Genomic DNA, 25,143 nt, shown 5'->3' on the forward strand with positions numbered 1-25,143 from the left:
TACTCACGCAACTGCAGTACAGACAGGAGAATGCAACCACCATGTGTAATGTGTCTGCATTAATATTCATACATGCATATAGATCTACACAGAGTGATGGTGATGAATGAACATCCACTCATACAACTGCAGTACAGACAGAGCAGGGCAACCACCATGTGTAATGTGTCTGCATTAATATTCACATGTGCACACAGATCCTCACAGGTGATGGTGATGAATGAACATCCACTCATACAACTGCAGTACAGACAGAGCAGGGCAACCACCATGTGTAATGTGTCTGCATTAATATTCACATGTGCACACAGATCCTCACAGTATGAGGATGATGTATGTACATGTACTCATACAACTGAAGTTCAGACAGAACAGTGCAACAAACATGTGTAATGTGCCTGCATTACTATTCAAACGTGCATACAGATCCACACAGGGTGATGATGATGAAGAATGTACATATAATCAAACAACTGTGGCACAGACAGAACAGTGCAACCACCATGTGTAATCTATCTGCATAAATATTCACACATGCACACAGATCCACACAGGGTGATGACGATGAATGTACATCTACTCATACAAATGAAGTACAGACAAAACAGTGCAACCACCATGTGTAATCTGTCTGTATTAATATTCACACGAGAACAAAGATCCACACAGGGGAATGATGATCAACGTACATGTACTCATACAACTGCAAGGAAGACAGAACAGTGCAACAAATCTTATGCTGGCATATGTGTCTGCATTAATATTCAAATGTGCACACAGATACACACAGGGTGATGATGATGTTGAATGAACATATAAACATACACCTGCAGTACAGACAGGTCAGTGCAACCACCATGTGCAATGTGTCTGCATTAATATTCACACATGCACACAGATCCACAGAGGGTGATGATGATGTAAGTAAAGGTACTCATACAACTGCAGTACAAACAGAACAGTGCAGACACCATACGTAAGGTGTCTGCATTAATATTCACACATGCACACAGCTCGACACAGGGTGATGATGAATGTACATGTACTCATAAAATTGCAGTACAGATAGAACAGTGCAACTTCCATGTGTAATTTGTCTGCATTAATATTCACACGTACACACAGATCCAAATAGGGTGATGATGATGAATGTACATGTACTCATACAACTGCAGTACAGACAGAACACTGCAACCACCATGTGTAATCTGTCTACATTAATATTCACACATGCACACAGATCCACACAGTGTGACGATGATGAATGTACATGTACTCACACAACTGCAGCACAGAAAGCACTGTGCAACCACCATGTGTAAGGTGTCTGCATTAATATTCACACGTGCACACAGATCCACACAGTGTGACGATGATGGATGTACATGTACTCACACAACTGCAGTACAGAGAGGACAGTGCCGCCACCATATGTAATGTGTCTGCATTAAAATTTACACATGCACACAGATCCACACAGGGTGATGATGATGTACGTACATGTACTCACACAACTGCAGTACAGACAGAACTGTGCAACCACCATGTGCAATTTATCTGCATTATTATTCACACGTGCACACAGATCCACACAGGGTGATTATGATGAATGTACATATACTCATACAACTGCAGTACAGACAGGACACTGCAACCACCATATGTAATGTGTCTGCATTAATATTCACACATGCACACAGATCCACACAGGGTGATGACAATGAATGTACATGTACTCATACAACTGCAGTACAGATGTAACAGTGGAACCAACATGTGTAATGTGTATGCATTAATATTCACACATGGAGAAAGATCCACACAGGGTGATGATGAACGTACATGTACTCATACAAATGTAGCACCATCAGAACACTGCAACCATGTGTAATGTGTCGGCATTAATATTCAGACATGCACACAGATGCACACAGGGTGATGATGATGTACATACATGTACTCATACAACTGCAGTACAGACAGAACAGAGCAACCACCATGTGTAATGTGTCTGCATTAATATTCACATGTGCACACAGATCCACACAGGGTGATGATGATGATGTACATGTACTCATACAACAGTAGAAACAGAAATGTGCAACAAACATGTGTAATGTGTCTGCATTAATATTCAGATGTGCACACAGATGCACACAGGATGATGATGATGTACGTACATGTACTTGTACAACTGCAGTACAGACAGAACAGTGCAACCGCCATGTGTAATGTATCTGCATTAATATTCATACTTCCACACATATCTATACAGGGTGATGATGATGAATGTACATGTACCCATACAACTGCAGTACAGATAGAACAGTGCAGCCACCATGTGCAATGTGTCTGCATTAATATTCACATGTGCACCCAGATCCACACAGGGTGATGATGATGGACGTACATGTACATGTACAACTGCAGTACAGACAGGACAGTGCAACTACCATCTGTAATGTGTCTGAATTAATATTCACACATGCTCACAGACCCACACAGGGTGATGCTGATGTAGGTACATGTACTCATACAACTGCAGTAAAAACAGAACAGTGCAGCCACCATGTGTAATGTGTCTGCATTAATATTCACATATGCACACAGATCCACACAGGGTGATGATGATGGAAGTACATGTACTCATACAACTGCAGTACAGGCAGGAGAGTGCAACCATGTGTAATGTGTCTGCATTAAAATTCACACATGCACACAGATCCACACAGGGTGATGATGATGTATGTACATGTACTCATACTACTGCAGTACAAACAGGTCAGAGCAACCACCATGTGGAATGTGTCTGCATTAATTTTCACACATACACACATATCTACACAGGGTGATGATGATGAATGTACATGTACTCACACAACTGCAGCACAAACAGAAAAGTGCAACCACCATATGTAATGTGTCTGCATTAATATTCACACATGCACACAGATCCACACAGGGTGATGATGATGACGAACACACATGTACTCATACAACTGCAGTACAGACAGGACAGTGCAACCACCATGTGAAGATGATCTACGTACATGTTCCCATACAACTACAGTACAGACAGAACAGTGCAACCACAATGTGTAATTTGTCTGCATTAATATTTCCACGTGCACACAGATCCATACTGGGTGATGAGGATGATGATGAATGTACATGTACTAATACAACTGTAGTACAGACAGACCAGTACAAGCACCATGTGCAATGTGTCTGCATTAATATTCACACGTGCACACAGACCCACACAGGGTGATGATGATGTGCATACATGTTCTCATACAACTGCAGTACCGACAGGACAGTGCAGCCATGTCTATTATGTCTGCATTAATATTCACATGTGCACACAGATCCACACTGGGTGATGAGGATGATGATGAATGTACATGTAATAATACAACTGTAGTACAGACAGACCAGTACTTCTACCATGTGTAATGTCTGCATTAATGTTCACACATGCACACAGATCCACACTGGGTTATGAGGATGATGATGAGCGTACATGTACTCGTACAACTGCAGTACAGATAGGCCAGTGCAACCACCATGTGTAATGTGTCTGCATTAATATTCCCACGTGCACACAGACCCACACAGGGTGATGATGATGTACGTACATGTACTCATACAACTGTAGTACAAACAGAACAGTGCAGCCACCATGTGCAATGTGTCTGCATTAATATTCACACATGCACACAGATTCACACAGGGTGATGATGATGTACATACATGTTCCCATACAACTGCAGTACCGACAGAACTGTGCAAACACCATGTGTAATGTGTCTGCACTACTATTCAGATGTGCACACAGATCCACACAGGGTGATGATGATGATGATGAAGGTACATGTACTCATACAACTGCAGTACAGACAGACCAGTGCAACCACCATGTGTAATGTGTCTGCATTAATATTCCCACATGCACACAGACCTACACAGGGTGTAGATGATGTACGTACATGTACTCATACAACTGCAGTACAAACAGAACAGTGCAGCCACCAGGTGCAATGTGTCTGCATTAATATTCACACATACATACAGATCCACACACGGTGATGATGATGTATGTACATCTTCTCATACAACTGCAGTACCGACAGGACAGTGCAACCATGTGTATTATGTCTGCATTAATATCCCCACATGCACACAGATCCACACAGGGTGATGACGATGTACGTACATCTACTCATACAACTGCAGTACAGACAGGACAGTGCAACCACCATGTGTAATGTGTCTACATTAATATTCACAAGTTAACACAGATCCACTCAGGGTGATGATGTACGTACATCTACTCATACAACTGCAGTACAAACAGGACAGTGCAACCACCATGTGTAATGTGTCTGCATTAATATTCAGATGTGAACACAGATCCAAATGAGTGATGATGCTGTACGTACATGTACTCATACAACATACTGGCTGACAGGTTCAGTGCAAACTTCTCCCCCCCTCCCCCCAAAAGGAGAGATATCTATACCAGAGGATTGTAGCCCCCCAAACATCTCCAACGCCCAGGTGAGAACTGCTCTCTCCAAGGCAAAAAACACAGCATCCATGGGACCGGATGGTGTCTCCGGCTGTGTGCTCCATGAACTCAATGAGGAATTAAACCCACAGTTAGGTCAGCTGTTTAATCTTAGCCTCACCTCAGGATATGTACCCAAGGAGTGGCGCACGGTGACTGTGGTCCCACTTCACAAGGGCGGTGCATCCACCGACCCTGGAAATTACCGTCCCATTAGCTTGACAAGCCTTATCTGCAAAGCCATGGAGAGGATCATAATGGAACTCATAAATAAAGACATAGGGAACTTGCAGACTTTGGATCCAACCCAGTTTGGCTTTGTCAAAGGCAGATCATGCCTTTTAAACTTGGTTGACTTTTTCGAGACAGTCACCAAGGCCATTGATGAGGGAAAGTCAGTCCATACAGCCTACCTCAACCTGGCAAAGGCCTTCGACACAATACCCCACTCAGGTATCATCGAAAAACTCATCAGCTTGAATGTAAACCCATACATCACAAGATGGGTTGCAAACTGGCTAAGTGACAGAACCCACAGGGTCAGAGTTGCTGGAGCCATGTCAGACTCGAAGCCTGCCACAAGTGGTGTCCCACAGGGCTCAGTCCTGGGTCCACTCTTGTTCGGCATCTACTTTTCTGAAGTACAAGCAAACACAGGAGGGTTATGGCTGACAAAGTTTGCAGATGACTGCAAACTGGGCGCCATAGTCGAAAACACATCTGACACAGATATCCTTCAGAAGGGCCTCACAGAAATGGATAACTGGTGCCAGAGCCATGGCCTAAAGTTAAACGCCAAGAAATGCATAGTCATACCCTTCGGGAAAAACAAGGTTACCCCTAGCTACCATATAGGTGGCAATCCACTGAGCACAGAAGAAGTCATCAGGGATCTGGGGACCCAGGTTGACAGTAGCCTTCGCTTGACACTCATGTTGCTAAAGTAGTTAGGAAAACCTTCTACATTGCCCACCTGATCATGAAGGGATTCACATCTAGATCAAGGGAGGTCATCGTCCCCCTGTACTCATCACTCATTAGACCTATGATTGAGTACAATGCCCCATTCAGAATGTATCTGACCCAACACCTGCAGCAGCTGGAAAGGACCCAAAAGTTCCTCACCAAAAGGATAAAGGGTCTCAAAAATATGTCTTATGCTGCCCGACTGAAAGAACTCCAGCTCTATTCAGTCTCATACCGCTTGCTCAGAGGTAACCTGTGCCTGACATATAAGGCCATGTCAAACCCAGATTTGATGAATATGCTTCACCTCAAAAAATCTAGATCCCTCAGAACCACAAGGGTGGGAGACTTAAACCTTGACACGGTTATTAATAGAACGTGCTGGAGGGACAGATTCATCATCCAGAGACTCCCTATGCTGTGGAACAAAATCCCGATACATGTGAGGCAGAGCACCACGCTGGCCTTGTTCAAGAGGAATCTTGACCAATGGATGGGAGATCGCAGATATACCCCAGGGATTACTTCAGTGTCACTGCTTGACAGAGGCACAGCAAAATAATAGGCATAGTTTTATTCAAACTAAAGGGGTGGCGAAAGCCACATAACTATGGGCTAGGCTTATAAATGCCCTTGGGCAGATAGCCTAGTATGAACCTATGAACCTATGAACTGCAGTACAGACAGAACAGTGCAACCATGATGTGTATTGTGTCTGCACTAATATCCACACATACACACATATCCACACAGGGTGATGATGATGAACATACATGTACTCATACAACTGCAGTACAAACAGAACAGTGCAACCACCATGTGCAATATGTTTGCATTAATATTCACACGTGAACTCACATCCATACAGGGTGATGATGATGAACATGCATGTACTCATACAACTGCAGTACAGACAGGACAGTGCAACCACCATGTGTAGTGTGTCTGCATTACTACTCACGCTTCCACACAGATCCATACAGGGTGATGATGATGATGAATGTACTTGTACTCAAACAACTGCAGTACATATAGAACAGTACAACCACCATGTGTAAGGTGCCTTCATTTATATTCAAATGTGCACACAGATCCAAACAGGGTGATGATGATGTATGTACATGTACTTATAACACTGCAGTACAGACAGGACAGTGCAACCACCATGTGTAATGTGTCTGCATTACTATTCATGCTTCCACACAAATCCATACAGGGTGATGATGATGATGAATGTACTTGTACTCATAAACTGCAGTACATATAGAACAGTGAAACCACCATGTGGAAGGTGTCTGCATTTATATTCAAATGTGCACACCGATCCAAACAGGGTGATGATGATGAACGTACATGTACTCATACAACTGCAGTACAGACAGGACAATGCAGCCAGCATGTGTAATGTGTCTGCATTACTATTCACACGTGCACACAAATCCACACGGGTGATGATGATGATGATGATGATGATGATGATGAATGTTCATCTACTCATACAACCTCAGTACAGACAGAACACTGCAACCACCATGAGTACTGCTGTCTGCATTAATATTCACACGTACATACAGATCCACACAGGGTGATGATGATGAATGTACATGTACTCACACAACTGCAGTAAACACAGAACAGTGCAACCACCATGTGTTATGTGTCTACATTAATATTCACACGTGCACACATATCCACACAGGGTGATGACAATGAATGTACATCTACTCATACAAATGCAGTGCAGACAGAACAGTGCAACCACCATGTGTAATGTGTTGCATTAATATTCACACAAGCACAGAGATCTACACAGGTGATGATGATGATGAAAGTACATGTACTCACACAACTGCAGTACAGACAGAACAATGCAACAAATGTGCAATGTGTCTGCATTAATATTCATATGTGCATACAGATCTACACAGGGAGATGATGATGTACGTACAAGAACTCACACAACTGCAGTACAGACAGGTCAGTGCAACCACCATGTGTAATGTGTCTGCATTAGTATTCACACGTGCATACAGATCCACACAGGGTGATGATGATGATGAATGTACATGTACTCATACAACAGCAGTATAGACAGAACAGTGCAACCACCATGTGTAATGTGTCTGCATTAATATTCATATTTGCACACAGATCCACACAGAATGATTATGACGATGATGCACATACATGTACTCATACAACTGCAGTCCAGACAGGACAGTGCAACCACCATGTGTAATGTGTCTGCATTAATATTCACATGTGCACACAGATCCACACAGGGTGATGATGATGTACGTACATGTTCTCATACTACGGCAGTACAGATAGAACAGTGCAACCATCATGTGTAATGTGTCTGCATTAATATTCACCTGTGCACACAGATCCACACTGGGTGATGAGTATGATGATGAATGTACATTTACTCATACAAATGCAGTACAGACAGACCAGTACAACCACCATGTGTAATGTGTCTGCATTAATATTCACATGTGCAGACAGATCCCCACTAGGTGAGGAGGATAATGATGTATTCATGCAACTGCAGTGCAGACAGACCAGTACAACCACCTTGTGTAATGTGTCTGCATAAATATTCCCATGTGCACACAGATCCACACAGGGGGGTCATGATGATGTACCTACATCTACTCATACAACTGCAGTAAAGACATGAAAGTGCAACCACCATGTGTAATGTGCCTGCATTAATATTCAAACGTGCACACAGATCCACACAGGGTGATGATGATGAACATACATGTATTAATACAACTGCAGTACAAACAGAACAGTGCAACAAACATGTGTAATGTGTCTGCATTAATATTCACACGTGCCCAAATATCCACACAGGGTGATGAGGATGATGAACGTACATTTACTCATACAACTTCAGATTAGACAGAACAGTGCAACCACCATGTGTACTTTGTCTGCATTAATATTCATACGTGCAGAAGGATCCATACAGGGTGATGATGATATATGTATATCTACTTATACAACTGCCGTACAAACAAAACAGTGCAACCACCATGTGTAATGTGTCTGCATCCACACAGGGTGATGATGAATGTACATGCACTCACACAACTGCAGTATATACAGAACAGTGCAACCACCATGCATAATGTGTCTACATTAATATTCACACATGCACACAGATCCACACAGGCTGAGGATGATGAACGTACATGTACTCACGCAACTGCAGTACAGACAGACCAGTACAACCACCATGTGTAATGTGTCTGCATTAATATTCACACGTGCACACAGATCCACATTTGGTGATGAGGATGATGAACGTATATGTACTCATACAACTGCAATACTGACAGAACAGTACAACCACCATGTGCAATGTGTCAGAATTAACATTCCCACATACACACAGATCCAGACAGGGTTATGATGATGTACATCCATCTACTCATACAACTACAGTACAGACAGGACAGTGCAACCACCATGTGTAATCTGTCTGCATTAATATTCACACGTACACACAGATCCACACGGGTGATGATGACATATGTACATGTACTCATACAACTGCAGTACAGACAGAACAGTGCAACCTTCATGAGTAATGTGTTTGCATTAATATTCACACATGCACACAGAGCCACATTGGGTGATGAGGATGATGATGAACATACATGTACTCATACAACTGCAGTACAGACAGAGCAGTAATACTACCATGTGTAATGTGTCTGCATTAATATTCCCACATGTTCACAGATCCAGACAGGGTGATGATGATGTAGGTCCATCTACTCATACAACTTCAGTACAGACAGGATAGTGCAACCACCATGTGTAATGTGACTGCATTTATATTCACATGAGCACACAGATCCACATGGGGGATGATGATATATGTGCATGTACTCATATAACTGCAGTACAGACAGAACAGTGCAACCACCATGTGATTTGTGTCTGCATCAACATTCACACATGCACACAGATCACACAGGGTGATGATGATGAACATATGTGTACTCATACAACTGCTGTATAAACAGAACAGTGCAACCACAACGTGTAATGTGTCTCCATTAATATTCACACATGTGCACAGATCCATACAGGGTGATGATGATGATAATGAACATACATGCACTCACACAACTGCAGTACAGACAGGACAGTGCAATCACCATGTGTAACGTGTCTGTCATAATTTTCACATGTGCACCCAGATCCACACAGGGTGATGATGATGTATGTACATGCACTCATACAACTGCAGAACAGTCTGGACAGTGCAACCACCATGTGTAATGTGTCTGCATTATTGTTCACACATGCACACAGATCCACACAGAATGACGATGATGAACATACATGTACTCATACAACTGCAGTACAAATAGAATAGTGCAGCCACCATGTGTAAAGTGTCCGGATTAATATTTCCACATGCACACAGATCCACTCTGGGTGATGAGGATGATGATGAATGTACATGTACTAATACAACTGTAGTACAGACAGACCAGTACAACCACCATGTGTAACGTCTGCATTAATATTCACATGTGCACACAGATCCACACTGGGTTATGAGGATGATGATGAGTGTACATGTACTCTTATAACTGCAGTACAGACAGGCCAGTGCAACCACCATGTGTAATGTGTCTGCATTAATATTCCCACATGCACACAGACCCACACAGGGTGAAGATGATGTACGTATATGTACTCATACAACTGCAGTACAAACAGAACAGTGCAGCCACCATGTGCAATGTGTCTGCATTAATATTCACATGTGCACACAGATCCACACAGGGTGATGATGATGTACGTACATGTTCTCATACAACTGCAGTACCAACAGGACAGTGCAACTATGTGTATTGTGTCTGCATTAATATTCACACATGCACACAGATCCACACAGGGTGATGATGATGCACATACATGTACTTATACAACTGCAGTACAGACAGAACAGTGCAACCACCATGTGTAATGTGTCTACATTACTATTCATGCTTCCACACAGATCCATACAGGGTGATGATGATGATGAATGTACTTGTACTAATACAACTGCAGTACATATAGAACAGTGAACCGACATGTGTAATGTGTCTGCATTAATATTCACATGTTGACACAGATCCAAAGAGTGTGACGATAATGAACATACATGTAGTCATACAACTTCAGTACAGACAGAACAGTGCAACCATCACGTGTAAGGTGTCTGCATTAATATTCAAAGGTGCACACAGATCCAAACAGGGTGATGATGATGTACGTACATGTACTCTTATAACTGCAGTACAGACAGAAAAGTGCAACCGCCATGTGTAATGTGTCTGCATTAATATTTCCACATGCACACTAGGTGATGAGGATGATGATGAGTGTACATGTACTCATACAACTGCAGTACAGACAGGCCAGTGCAACCACCATGTGTAATGTGTCTGCATTAATATTTTCACGTGCACACTGGGTGATGAGGATTATGATGAGCGTACATGTACTAATACAACTGTAGTACAGACAGACCAGTACAACTGCCATGTGTAATGTCTGCATTAATATTCACATGGGCACACAGATCCACACTGCATGATGAGGATGATGATGAGCGTACATGTACTCATACATCTGCAGTACAGACAGGGCAGTGCAACCACCATGTGTAATGTGTCTACATTAATATTCATAGGTTCATAGGTTCATAGGTTTATACTAGGCTATCTGCCCTAAGGCATTTATAAGCCTAGCCCAAATTTTTGTGGTTTACGCCACCCCTTATATGAAAAAATACTGTGCCCATTAGTTTGTTGTGCCTCTGTCCAGCAGTGACACAGAGATGATTCCCGGGATAAACCTACGATCTCCCATCCACAGGTCAAGATTTCTCTTGAACAGAGCCAGCGAGGTGCTCTGCCTGACATGGACCGGGATTTTATTCCACAGCATAGGGAGTCTCTGAGTGATAAATCTATCCCTCCAGCATGTCCTATTTATATCCGTGCTAAGGTTTAAGTTGCTTGCTCTAGTGGTTTTGGTGGATTTGGATTTTTTGAGGTGGAGCATGTCCATTAATTCCGAGTTGGACATGGCCTTGTATGTCAGGCACATGTCACCTCTGAGCAGACGGTATGCAACTGAATAGAGCTGGAGTTTCTTCAATCTGGCAGCATATGACAGATTTTGGAGTACATTTATCCTTTTGGTGAGGAACTTTTGGGGTCTCTCCAATTGCTGCAGATGTCAGGTGAGATACATCCTGAATGGGGCATTGTACTCGATCATTGGTCTGATAAGTGAAGAGTACAGGGGAACAATGACCTCACTAGATCTGGATGTGAATCCCTTCATGATCAGGTGGGCAATGTAGAAGGTCTTTCTAACCACTTTAGCAACGTGAGTGTCAAAAGAAAGGCCACTGTCAACCTGGGTCCCCAGGTCCCTGATAACCTCTTCTGTGCTTAGTGGATTGCCACCTATATGGTAGCTTGGGGTTACCTTGTTTTTCCCAAAGGGTATGACTATACATTTTTTGGCATTTAACTTCAGGCCATGGCTCTGGCACCAGCTATCTGTTTCTGTGAGTCCCTTCTGAAGGATATCTGTGTCCGATGCACTTTCCACTATGGCGCCCAGTTTGCAGTCGTCAGCAAACTTTGTCAGCCAAAGTCCTCCCATGTTGGCCTGTACTTCTGAGAAGTAGATGCCGAACAATAGGGGGCCAAGGACCGAGCCCTGTGGGACACCACTTGTGACCAACTTGGAGTCTGACATAGCGCCAGCAACTCTAACCCTGTGGGTCCTGTGCTTAAGCCAGTTTGCAACCCATCTTGTGACATATGGGTTTACATTTAAGCTGGTAAGTTTTTCTACAATACCTGAGTGGGGTATTGTGTTGAAAGCCTTTGCAAGGTCAAGGTAGGCTGTATGGACTGCCTTTCCCTCATCAATGGCCTTGGTGACTGTTTCGAAGAAGTCGACCAAGTTCAAAAGGCATGATCTGCCCTTGACGAAGCCAAACTGGGTCAGGTCCAATGTCTGCAAGTCCCCTATATCTTTGTTTATGAGCTCTATTATGATCCTCTCCATAGCTTTGCAGACTAGACTTGTTAAGCTTATGGGGCGGTAATTACCAGGGTCCGTAGAGGCACCGCCTTTGTGGAGTGGGACCACAGTTGCCGTACGCCACTCCTTGGGCATGTATCCTGTGGTAAGGCTGAGATTAAACAGCTGCCTTATGTGCGGGTTTAATTCCGCATTTAGCTCATGTAGCACACAGCCGGGGACACCATCCGGTCCCATTAATGCTGTGTTTTTAGCTTTAGAGAGAGCAGCTTTCACCTGCGCATTTGAGATGTCTGGGAGGCTACACATCACTGGGATAGTTATCTCTCCTTTAGGGGGGGAGAGGGGGGTGAAGTTTGCACTGAACCTGTCTGCCAGTATGTTGGCAATGTCTGTGGGTTCAGTGATTTTTGTATCATTTTGGACTAAATCTGACCATATCTGGGAGTTTCCACCCAGGTTCCTAACATAGCTGAAAAAGGCCTTATGATTGTCCTTTGAATCCATGGCAATTTTCTCTCAAAATTGGCCTTAGTTGATTTTATGAGTGCTCGTATTTTTTTACTAATAATGATCAGGGGTGACTTCCCTTTTATGGATTTTGTTCTATCATGTAATAGCTTTCTCCTCTTATTGTAAAGTTTGTTAATGGCTGGGGTCCACCAGACTGGACGTTTGCCCTTTGTGGAAAGAGTCTTGGTTTTATTTGGGATTGCCTGATCCATGCAGTCCTGGAGGTGTTCATAGAAGGCATTTGTAAGGGCTTCCGCAGCTTGGGTTGTGGTTTCCACTTGCTCAGGGGCCTTGAAGGATACCACACCAGTCTTGAGTAGTGTGAAGTTTGCTTTAGAGAAGTTCTTCACTGTGGTCTTTTTTGTTTGGGGTGGGGGCGGGATGTGGATTTCCAGTGAGATTAGTTTATGATCAGATCTCACCAATGAGGGATATACTTCGGTGTGGAGCATTTTGTCCCCATGTTTGTGATAATGAGATCTAGTATATTTTCTCCTCTCATGGGAACAGTGACTAGCTGTTCCATGGCATTTGAATTTATGAACTCCAGGAACCGTTGGGCTAGAAAGTTAGGGCTTGAGTAATGTTCCCAGTCTATATTTGGGTAGTTGAAGTCACCCAATATGATGGTGTTTGGAGATACATTTATACCCTCCAGTGTCTTCAGGAAGGCTGTGTGGGGTTCCTGAGTTTGAGAGGGTGGCCTGTAGCATGCTACAATTTGTAGAGCAGTTTTGCCTATGGTTAGTTGCACCTGGATGGTTTCCGAAGCTTCGTGCGTTGCCACCAACCTGGAGGTGTGGGTATCCTTTATGAATATGGATACACCCCCTCCTTTTGTGGTGTGGTCCGGGTTTTGGGGCCAAAAGTAAATGTATTGGAGCCCCTCTCTTAGTGTCAATAATCTGGTCTATCACTATGAATCTGAATTGATGGTCCTTATACTGAATAATATGTTTTGCAAGTGCGTTATCAGATTTTTCTTTATTGATTGCGTATTGATGTTCATAAATGCGTTCTCTTAATCTACGCTCAGTCTTGCCAACATGGAATCCTGCACATTTTTGACATTTACTTTTGGAAGCATCAGAACTACGTTGGCAGATTAGATTAAATGCTTATGTGTTACCAGGTCTGAATGAAGGCTGTTCTATTAGCAGCCTTCTAAAGTTGAATAACCTGTCTAGATAACACACTAATGTTGCCTTCTTTTCAGTTTCGTTTTTATTGTTTTTATTATTCATTTTTATTTATAATTTCACGCTTGATATACATCTTTCATGAGCAGTTAATGTTTTCTCAACTAGGAGTGGTTAACAGTTTATGGTGTACTTTTAACCATAGGGTTGTTAGTTATGGATTGGTTATGTGATTTTAATGGAACAATGTGTTTAACTTTTTAAATTTGAACTCAGGTTACCCTTTGTGTGATTGGTTAATAGGTCCATCCACAAGGGGCATGGTACTATTTAAGTTTTTTTAAACACAATTGTGTATTGTCTGAAGAAGTCTGCACATGCTTGCAGACGAAAAGCGCTTCACTTAATAAATTCTTTGTTGTCCTGAGACTGCTGGTTTACCCTCTTTATTTTAAACCATCTACTGCTTTGGATCCATTTTTTTAATTTCCTGGTTTGTGCTTGTTTCATTTGATACCTTTAGTCCTAAGTTATATACATTTCAGACAGTCCTAAGTTTGATATACCTTTCGGACAGTCCTAAGTTTGATATACCTTTCAGACAGTCCTAAGTTTGATATACCTTTCGGACAGTCCTAAGTTTGATATACCTTTCAGACAGTCCTAAGTTATATACCTTTCAGACAGTCCTAAGTTGATATACCTTTTGGACAGTCCTAAGTTTGATATACCTTTCAGACAATCCTAAGTTTGATATACCTTTCAGACAGTCCTAAGTTTGATATACCTTTCAGACAGTCCTAAGTTTGATATACCTTTCAGACAATCCTAAGTTTGATATACCTTTCGGACAGTCCTAAGTCTGATATACCTTTTGGACAGTCCTAAGTTATATACCTTTCAGACAGTCCTAAGTTTGATATACCTTTCAGACAATCCTAAGTTTGATATACCTTTTGGACAGTCCTAAGTTTGATATACCTTTCAGACAGTCCTAAGTTTGATATACCTTTCAGACAGTCCTAAGTTTGATATACCTTTCAGACAGTCCTAAGTTTGATATACCTTTCAGACAGTCCTAAGTTTGATATACCTTTCAGACAGTCCTAAGTTTGATATACCTTTCAGACAGTCCTAAGTTTGATATACCTTTTGGACAGTCCTAAGTTTGATATACCTTTCAGACAGTCCTAAGTTTGATATACCTTTCGGACAGTCCTAAGTTTGATATACCTTTTGGACAATCCTAAGTTTGATATACCTTTTGGACAGTCCTAAGTTTGATATACCTTTTGGACAGTCCTAAGTCTGATATACCTTTCAGACAGTCCTAAGTTTGATATACCTTTCGGACAGTCCTAAGTTTGATATACCTTTCAGACAGTCCTAAGTTTGATATACCTTTCAGACAGTCCTAAGTTTGATATACCTTTCAGACAGTCCTAAGTTTGATATACCTTTCAGACAGTCCTAAGTTTGATATACCTTTCAGACAGTCCTAAGTTTGATATACCTTTCAGACAGTCCTAAGTTTGATATACCTTTCGGACAGTCCTAAGTTTGATATACCTTTCAGACAATCCTAAGTTTGATATACCTTTTGGACAGTCCTAAGTCTGATATACCTTTTGGACAGTCCTAAGTTATATACCTTTCGGACAGTCCTAAGTTTGATATACCTTTCAGACAATCCTAAGTTTGATATACCTTTCAGACAGTCCTAAGTTTGATATACCTTTCAGACAGTCCTAAGTTTGATATACCTTTTGGACAGTCCTAAGTTTGATATACCTTTCAGACAGTCCTAAGTTTGATATACCTTTCAGACAGTCCTAAGTTTGATATACCTTTCAGACAGTCCTAAGTTTGATATACCTTTTGGACAGTCCTAAGTTTGATATACCTTTCGGACAGTCCTAAGTTTGATATACCTTTTGGACAGTCCTAAGTTTGATATACCTTTCAGACAGTCCTAAGTTTGATATACCTTTCAGACAGTCCTAAGTTTGATATACCTTTTGGACAGTCCTAAGTTTGATATACCTTTCAGACAGTCCTAAGTTTGATATACCTTTCAGACAGTCCTAAGTTTGATATACCTTTTGGACAGTCCTAAGTTTGATATACCTTTCAGACAGTCCTAAGTTTGATATACCTTTCAGACAGTCCTAAGTTTGATATACCTTTTGGACAGTCCTAAGTTTGATATACCTTTCAGACAGTCCTAAGTTTGATATACCTTTCGGACAGTCCTAAGTTTGATATACCTTTCAGACAGTCCTAAGTTTGATATACCTTTCAGACAGTCCTAAGTTTGATATACCTTTTGGACAGTCCTATGTTTGATATACCTTTCGGACAGTCCTAAGTTTGATATACCTTTCAGACAGTCCTAAGTTTGATATACCTTTCAGACAGTCCTAAGTTTGATATACCTTTTGGACAGTCCTAAGTCTGATATACCTTTTGGACAGTCCTAAGTTTGATATACCTTTCAGACAGTCCTAAGTTTGATATACCTTTCAGACAGTCCTAAGTTTGATATACCTTTCAGACAGTCCTAAGTTTGATATACCTTTCAGACAGTCCTAAGTTTGATATACCTTTCAGACAATCCTAAGTTTGATATACCTTTCGGACAGTCCTAAGTCTGATATACCTTTTGGACAGTCCTAAGTTATATACCTTTCAGACAGTCCTAAGTTTGATATACCTTTCGGACAGTCCTAAGTTTGATATACCTTTCAGACAGTCCTAAGTTTGATATACCTTTCAGACAGTCCTAAGTTTGATATACCTTTCAGACAGTCCTAAGTTTGATATACCTTTCAGACAGTCCTAAGTTTGATATACCTTTCAGACAGTCCTAAGTTTGATATACCTTTTGGACAGTCCTAAGTCTGATATACCTTTTGGACAGTCCTAAGTTTGATATACCTTTCAGACAGTCCTAAGTTTGATATACCTTTCAGACAGTCCTAAGTTTGATATACCTTTTGGACAGTCCTAAGTTTGATATACCTTTCAGACAGTCCTAAGTTTGATATACCTTTCAGACAGTCCTAAGTTTGATATACCTTTCAGACAGTCCTAAGTTTGATATACCTTTCGGACAGTCCTAAGTCTGATATACCTTTTGGACAGTCCTAAGTTATATACCTTTCGGACAGTCCTAAGTTTGATATACCTTTCAGACAGTCCTAAGTTTGATATACCTTTTGGACAGTCCTAAGTTTGATATACCTTTCAGACAGTCCTAAGTTTGATATACCTTTCGGACAGTCCTAAGTTTGATATACCTTTCAGACAGTCCTAAGTTTGATATACCTTTCAGACAGTCCTAAGTTTGATATACCTTTTGGACAGTCCTAAGTTTGATATACCTTTCAGACAGTCCTAAGTTTGATATACCTTTCAGACAGTCCTAAGTTTGATATACCTTTCAGACAGTCCTAAGTTTGATATACCTTTCAGACAGTCCTAAGTTTGATATACCTTTTGGACAGTCCTAAGTTTGATATACCTTTCAGACAGTCCTAAGTTTGATATACCTTTCAGACAGTCCTAAGTTTGATATACCTTTTGGACAGTCCTAAGTTTGATATACCTTTCAGACAGTCCTAAGTTTGATATACCTTTCAGACAGTCCTAAGTTTGATATACCTTTTGGACAGTCCTAAGTTTATATACCTTTCAGACAGTCCTAAGTTTGATATACCTTTTGGACAGTCCTAAGTTTGATATACCTTTCGGACAGTCCTAAGTTTGATATACCTTTCAGACAGTCCTAAGTTTGATATACCTTTCAGACAGTCCTAAGTTTGATATACCTTTCAGACAGTCCTAAGTTTGATATACCTTTCAGACAGTCCTAAGTTTGATATACCTTTCAGACAGTCCTAAGTTTGATATACCTTTTGGACAGTCCTAAGTTTGATATACCTTTCAGACAGTCCTAAGTTTGATATACCTTTCAGACAGTCCTAAGTTTGATATACCTTTTGGACAGTCCTAAGTTTGATATACCTTTCAGACAGTCCTAAGTTTGATATACCTTTTGGACAGTCCTAAGTCTGATATACCTTTCGGACAGTCCTAAGTTTGATATACCTTTCAGACAGTCCTAAGTTTGATATACCTTTCAGACAGTCCTAAGTTTGATATACCTTTCAGACAGTCCTAAGTTTGATATACCTTTCAGACAGTCCTAAGTTTGATATACCTTTCAGACAGTCCTAAGTTTGATATACCTTTCAGACAGTCCTAAGTTTGATATACCTTTCAGCCAATCCTAAGTTTGATATACCTTTAGGACAGTCCTAAGTCTGATATACCTTTCGGACAGTCCTAAGTTTGATATACCTTTCGGACAGTCCTAAGTTTGATATACCTTTCAGACAGTCCTAAGTTTGATATACCTTTCAGACAGTCCTAAGTCTGATATACCTTTCAGACAGTCCTAAGTTTGATATACCTTTCGGACAGTCCTAAGTTTGATATACCTTTCAGACAGTCCTAAGTTTATATACCTTTTGGACAGTCCTAAGTTTGATATACCTTTCGGACAGTCCTAAGTTTGATATACCTTTTGGACAGTCCTAAGTTTGATATACCTTTCAGACAGTCCTAAGTTTGATATACCTTTCAGACAGTCCTAAGTTTGATATACCTTTCGGACAGTCCTAAGTTTGATATACCTTTCGGACAGTCCTAAGTTTGATATACCTTTCAGACAGTCCTAAGTTTGATATACCTTTCAGACAGTCCTAAGTCTGATATACCTTTCAGACAGTCCTAGTTTGATATACCTTTTGGACAGTCCTAAGTTTGATATACCTTTCAGACAGTCCTAAGTCTGATATACCTTTCAGACAGTCCTAAGTTTGATATACCTTTTGGACAGTCCTAAGTTTGATATACCTTTCAGACAGTCCTAAGTCTGATATACCTTTCGGACAGTCCTAAGTTTGATATACCTTTCAGACAGTCCTAAGTTTGATATACCTTTTGGACAGTCCTAAGTCTGATATACCTTTTGGACAGTCCTAAGTTTGATATACCTTTCAGACAGTCCTAAGTTTGATATACCTTTCGGACAGTCCTAAGTTTGATATACCTTTCAGACAGTCCTAAGTTTGATATACCTTTCAGACAGTCCTAAGTTTGATATACCTTTTGGACAGTCCTAAGTTTGATATACCTTTCAGACAGTCCTAAGTTTGATATACCTTTCAGACAGTCCTAAGTTTGATATACCTTTCAGACAGTCCTAAGTTTGATATACCTTTCAGACAGTCCTAAGTTTGATATACCTTTCAGACAGTCCTAAGTTTGATATACCTTTCAGACAGTCCTAAGTTTGATATACCTTTCAGACAGTCCTAAGTTTGATATACCTTTCAGACAGTCCTAAGTTTGATATACCTTTCAGACAGTCCTAAGTTTGATATACCTTTCAGACAGTCCTAAGTTTGATATACCTTTCAGACAGTCCTAAGTTTGATATACCTTTCAGACAGTCCTAAGTTTGATATACCTTTCAGACAGTCCTAAGTTTGATATACCTTTCGGACAGTCCTAAGTTTGATATACCTTTTGGACAGTCCTAAGTTTGATATACCTTTCAGACAGTCCTAAGTTTGATATACCTTTCAGACAGTCCTAAGTCTGATATACCTTTCAGACAGTCCTAAGTTTGATATACCTTTTGGACAGTCCTAAGTTTGATATACCTTTCAGACAGTCCTAAGTTTGATATACCTTTCAGACAGTCCTAAGTTTGATATACCTTTCAGACAGTCCTAAGTTTGATATACCTTTCGGACAGTCCTAAGTTTGATATACCTTTTGGACAGTCCTAAGTTTGATATACCTTTCAGACAGTCCTAAGTTTGATATACCTTTTGGACAGTCCTAAGTTTGATATACCTTTCAGACAGTCCTAAGTTTGATATACCTTTCAGACAGTCCTAAGTTTGATATACCTTTTGGACAGTCCTAAGTTTGATATACCTTTCAGACAGTCCTAAGTTTGATATACCTTTCAGACAGTCCTAAGTTTGATATACCTTTCAGACAGTCCTAAGTTTGATATACCTTTCAGACAGTCCTAAGTTTGATATACCTTTTGGACAGTCCTAAGTTTGATATACCTTTCAGACAGTCCTAAGTTTGATATACCTTTTGGACAGTCCTAAGTTTGATATACCTTTCAGACAGTCCTAAGTTTGATATACCTTTCAGACAGTCCTAAGTTTGATATACCTTTCAGACAGTCCTAAGTTTGATATACCTTTCAGACAGTCCTAAGTTTGATATACCTTTCAGACAGTCCTAAGTTTGATATACCTTTCAGACAGTCCTAAGTTTGATATACCTTTTGGACAGTCCTAAGTTTGATATACCTTTCAGACAGTCCTAAGTTTGATATACCTTTCAGACAGTCCTAAGTTTGATATACCTTTTGGACAGTCCTAAGTCTGATATACCTTTTGGACAGTCCTAAGTTATATACCTTTCGGACAGTCCTAAGTTTGATATACCTTTTGGACAGTCCTAAGTTTGATATACCTTTCAGACAATCCTAAGTTTGATATACCTTTCAGACAGTCCTAAGTTTGATATACCTTTCAGACAGTCCTAAGTTTGATATACCTTTCAGACAGTCCTAAGTTTGATATACCTTTTGGACAGTCCTAAGTTATATACCTTTTGGACAGTCCTAAGTTTGATATACCTTTCAGACAGTCCTAAGTCTGATATACATTTCGGACAGTCCTAAGTTTGATATACCTTTCAGACAGTCCTAAGTTTGATATACCTTTAAGACAGTCCTAAGTCTGATATACCTTTCAGACAGTCCTAAGTTTGATATACCTTTCGGACAGTCCTAAGTTTGATATACCTTTTGGACAGTCCTAAGTTTGATATACCTTTCAGACAGTCCTAAGTTTGATATACCTTTCAGACAGTCCTAAGTTTGATATACCTTTCAGACAGTCCTAAGTTTGATATACCTTTCAGACAGTCCTAAGTTTGATATACCTTTTGGACAGTCCTAAGTTTGATATACCTTTCAGACAGTCCTAAGTTTGATATACCTTTTGGACAGTCCTAAGTTTGATATACCTTTCAGACAGTCCTAAGTTTGATATACCTTTCAGACAGTCCTAAGTTTGATATACCTTTCAGACAGTCCTAAGTTTGATATACCTTTTGGACAGTCCTAAGTTTGATATACCTTTCAGACAGTCCTAAGTTTGATATACCTTTCAGACAGTCCTAAGTTTGATATACCTTTTGGACAGTCCTAAGTTTGATATACCTTTCAGACAGTCCTAAGTTTGATATACCTTTCGGACAGTCCTAAGTTTGATATACCTTTCAGACAATCCTAAGTTTGATATACCTTTCGGACAGTCCTAAGTCTGATATACCTTTCAGACAGTCCTAAGTTTGATATACCTTTCAGACAGTCCTAAGTTTGATATACCTTTCAGACTGTTCTAAGTTAGTCCTAAGTTTGATATACCTTTCAGACAGTCCTAAGTTTGATATACCTTTCAGACAGTCCTAAGTTTGATATACCTTTCAGACAGTCCTAAGTTTGATATACCTTTCAGACAATCCTAAGTTTGATATGCCTTTCAGACTGTCCTAAGTTTGATATACCTTTCAGACATTCCTAAGTTTGATATACCTTTTGGACAGTCCTAAGTTTGATATACCTTTCAGACAGTCCTAAGTTTGATATACCTTTTGGACAGTCCTAAGTCTGATATACCTTTCGGACAGTCCTAAGTTTGATATACCTTTCGGACAGTCCTAAGTTTGATATACCTTTCGGACAGTCCTAAGTTTGATATACCTTTCAGACAGTCCTAAGTTTGATATACCTTTCAGACAGTCCTAAGTTTGATATACCTTTCAGACAGTCCTAAGTTTGATATACCTTTCAGACAGTCCTAAGTTTGATATACCTTTCAGACAGTCCTAAGTTTGATATACCTTTCAGACAGTCCTAAGTTTGATATACCTTTCAGACAGTCCTAAGTTTGATATACCTTTCAGACAGTCCTAAGTTTGATTTACCTTTCAGACAGTCCTAAGTTTGATATACCTTTCAGACAATCCTAAGTTTGATATGCCTTTCAGACTGTCCTAAGTTTGATATACCTTTCAGACATTCCTAAGTTTGATATACCTTTTGGACAGTCCTAAGTCTGATATACCTTTCAGACAGTCCTAAGTTTGATATACCTTTCAGACAGTCCTAAGTTTGATATACCTTTCAGACAGTCCTAAGTTTGATATACCTTTCAGACAGTCCTAAGTTTGATATACCTTTCAGACAGTCCTAAGTTTGATATACCTTTCAGACAGTCCTAAGTTTGATATACCTTTCAGACAGTCCTAAGTTTGATATACCTTTCAGACAGTCCTAAGTTTGATATACCTTTTGGACAGTCCTAAGTCTGATATACCTTTCAGACAGTCCTAAGTTTGATATACCTTTTGGACAGTCCTAAGTTTGATATACCTTTCAGACAATCCTAAGTTTGATATACCTTTCAGACAGTCCTAAGTTTGATATACCTTTCAGACAGTCCTAAGTTTGATATACCTTTCAGACAATCCTAAGTTTGATATACCTTTCAGACAGTCCTAAGTTTGATATACCTTTCAGACAGTCCTAAGTTTGATATACCTTTTGGACAGTCCTAAGTTTGATATACCTTTCAGACAGTCCTAAGTTTGATATACCTTTCAGACAGTCCTAAGTTTGATATACCTTTCAGACAATCCTAAGTTTGATATACCTTTCGGACAGTCCTAAGTTTGATATACCTTTCAGACAGTCCTAAGTTTGATATACCTTTCAGACAGTCCTAAGTTTGATATACCTTTTGGACAGTCCTAAGTTTGATATACCTTTCAGACAGTCCTAAGTTTGATATACCTTTCAGACAGTCCTAAGTTTGATATACCTTTCAGACAGTCCTAAGTTTGATATACCTTTCAGACAGTCCTAAGTTTGATATACCTTTCAGACAGTCCTAAGTTTGATATACCTTTCAGACAGTCCTAAGTTTGATATACCTTTCAGACAGTCCTAAGTTTGATATACCTTTCAGACAGTCCTAAGTTTGATATACCTTTCAGACAATCCTAAGTTTGATATACCTTTTGGACAGTCCTAAGTCTGATATACCTTTCAGACAGTCCTAAGTTTGATATACCTTTCAGACAGTTCTAAGTCTGATATACCTTTCGGACATTCCTAGGTTTGGTCTACCTTTCGGCCAGTCCTAAGTTTGATATACCTTTCAGACAGTCCTAAGTCTGATATACCTTTCAGACAGTCCTAAGTTTGATATACCTTTTGGACAGTCCTAAGTTTGATATACCTTTCGGACAGTCCTAAGTTTGATATACCTTTCAGACAGTCCTAAGTTTGATATACCTTTCAGACAGTCCTAAGTTATATACCTTTCAGACAGTCCTAAGTTGATATACCTTTTGGACAGTCCTAAGTTTGATATACCTTTCAGACAATCCTAAGTTTGATATACCTTTCAGACAGTCCTAAGTTTGATATACCTTTCAGACAGTCCTAAGTTTGATATACCTTTCAGACAGTCCTAAGTTTGATATACCTTTCAGACAGTCCTAAGTTTGATATACCTTTCAGACAATCCTAAGTTTGATATACCTTTCGGACAGTCCTAAGTTTGATATACCTTTCAGACAGTCCTAAGTTTGATATACCTTTCAGACAATCCTAAGTTTGATATACCTTTCAGACAGTCCTAAGTCTGATATACCTTTTGGACAGTCCTAAGTTATATACCATTCAGACAGTCCTAAGTTTGATATACCTTTCGGACAATCCTAAGTTTGATATACCTTTCAGACAGTCCTAAGTTTGATATACCTTTAGACAGTCCTAAGTTTGATATACCTTTTGGACAATCCTAAGTCTGATATACCTTTCAGGCAGTCCTAAGTCTGATATACCTTTCGGACATTCCTAGGATTAATATACCTTTCAGACAGTCCTAAGTTTGATATACCATTCAAACAATCCTAAGTTTGATATACCTTTCAGACAGTCCTAAGTTTGATATACCTTTCAGACAGTCCTAAGTTTGATATACCTTTCAGACAGTCCTAAGTTTGATATACCTTTTGGACAGTCCTATGTTTGATATACCTTTCGGACAGTCCTAAGTTTGATATACCTTTCAGACAGTCCTAAGTTTGATATACCTTTCAGACAGTCCTAAGTTTGATATACCTTTCAGACAGTCCTAAGTTTGATATACCTTTCAGACAGTCCTAAGTTTGATATACCTTTCAGACAGTCCTAAGTTTGATGTACCTTTCAGACAGTCCTAAGTTTGATATACCTTTCAGACAGTCCTAAGTTTGTTAGACCTTTCAGAAAGTCATAAGTTTGATATACCTTTACATAATTGAGGTATCTCTACAGATATTTCTAACTACCATCTTATTGCCATCCTGTCCCCTGTCTCTAAGCTTCTAGAGAAATGTGTCCATATACAATTTCTAAACTTTCTTCTCAGCAACCAGTTTCTAACAGCAGCACAGTATGGTTTTTGACTAGCTGATAGTACTATGACCACCTCAATATCCTTTATGGATACTGTTAATAAAGCAAGAGATTCTAGTAAAATTGTTTCTTTCCTATTTCGTGACTAATCAACCCCCTTACTTCTAAATCAACCTTCTCATATTAGTCTCTCCTCCCTCTCTCTTAAATGGTTTTCTAGCTACTTACCATCATACAACAGGCAGTCAAATGGCAGGACTCTTTCTCCCTCTATGTACACAACAGTACTGGTATCCCCC

Source organism: Protopterus annectens, chromosome 4.part0 (genome assembly GCF_019279795.1).
Source record: "Protopterus annectens isolate FY-2018-M chromosome 4.part0, PAN1.0, whole genome shotgun sequence".
Taxonomy (NCBI): domain Eukaryota; kingdom Metazoa; phylum Chordata; order Ceratodontiformes; family Protopteridae; genus Protopterus; species Protopterus annectens.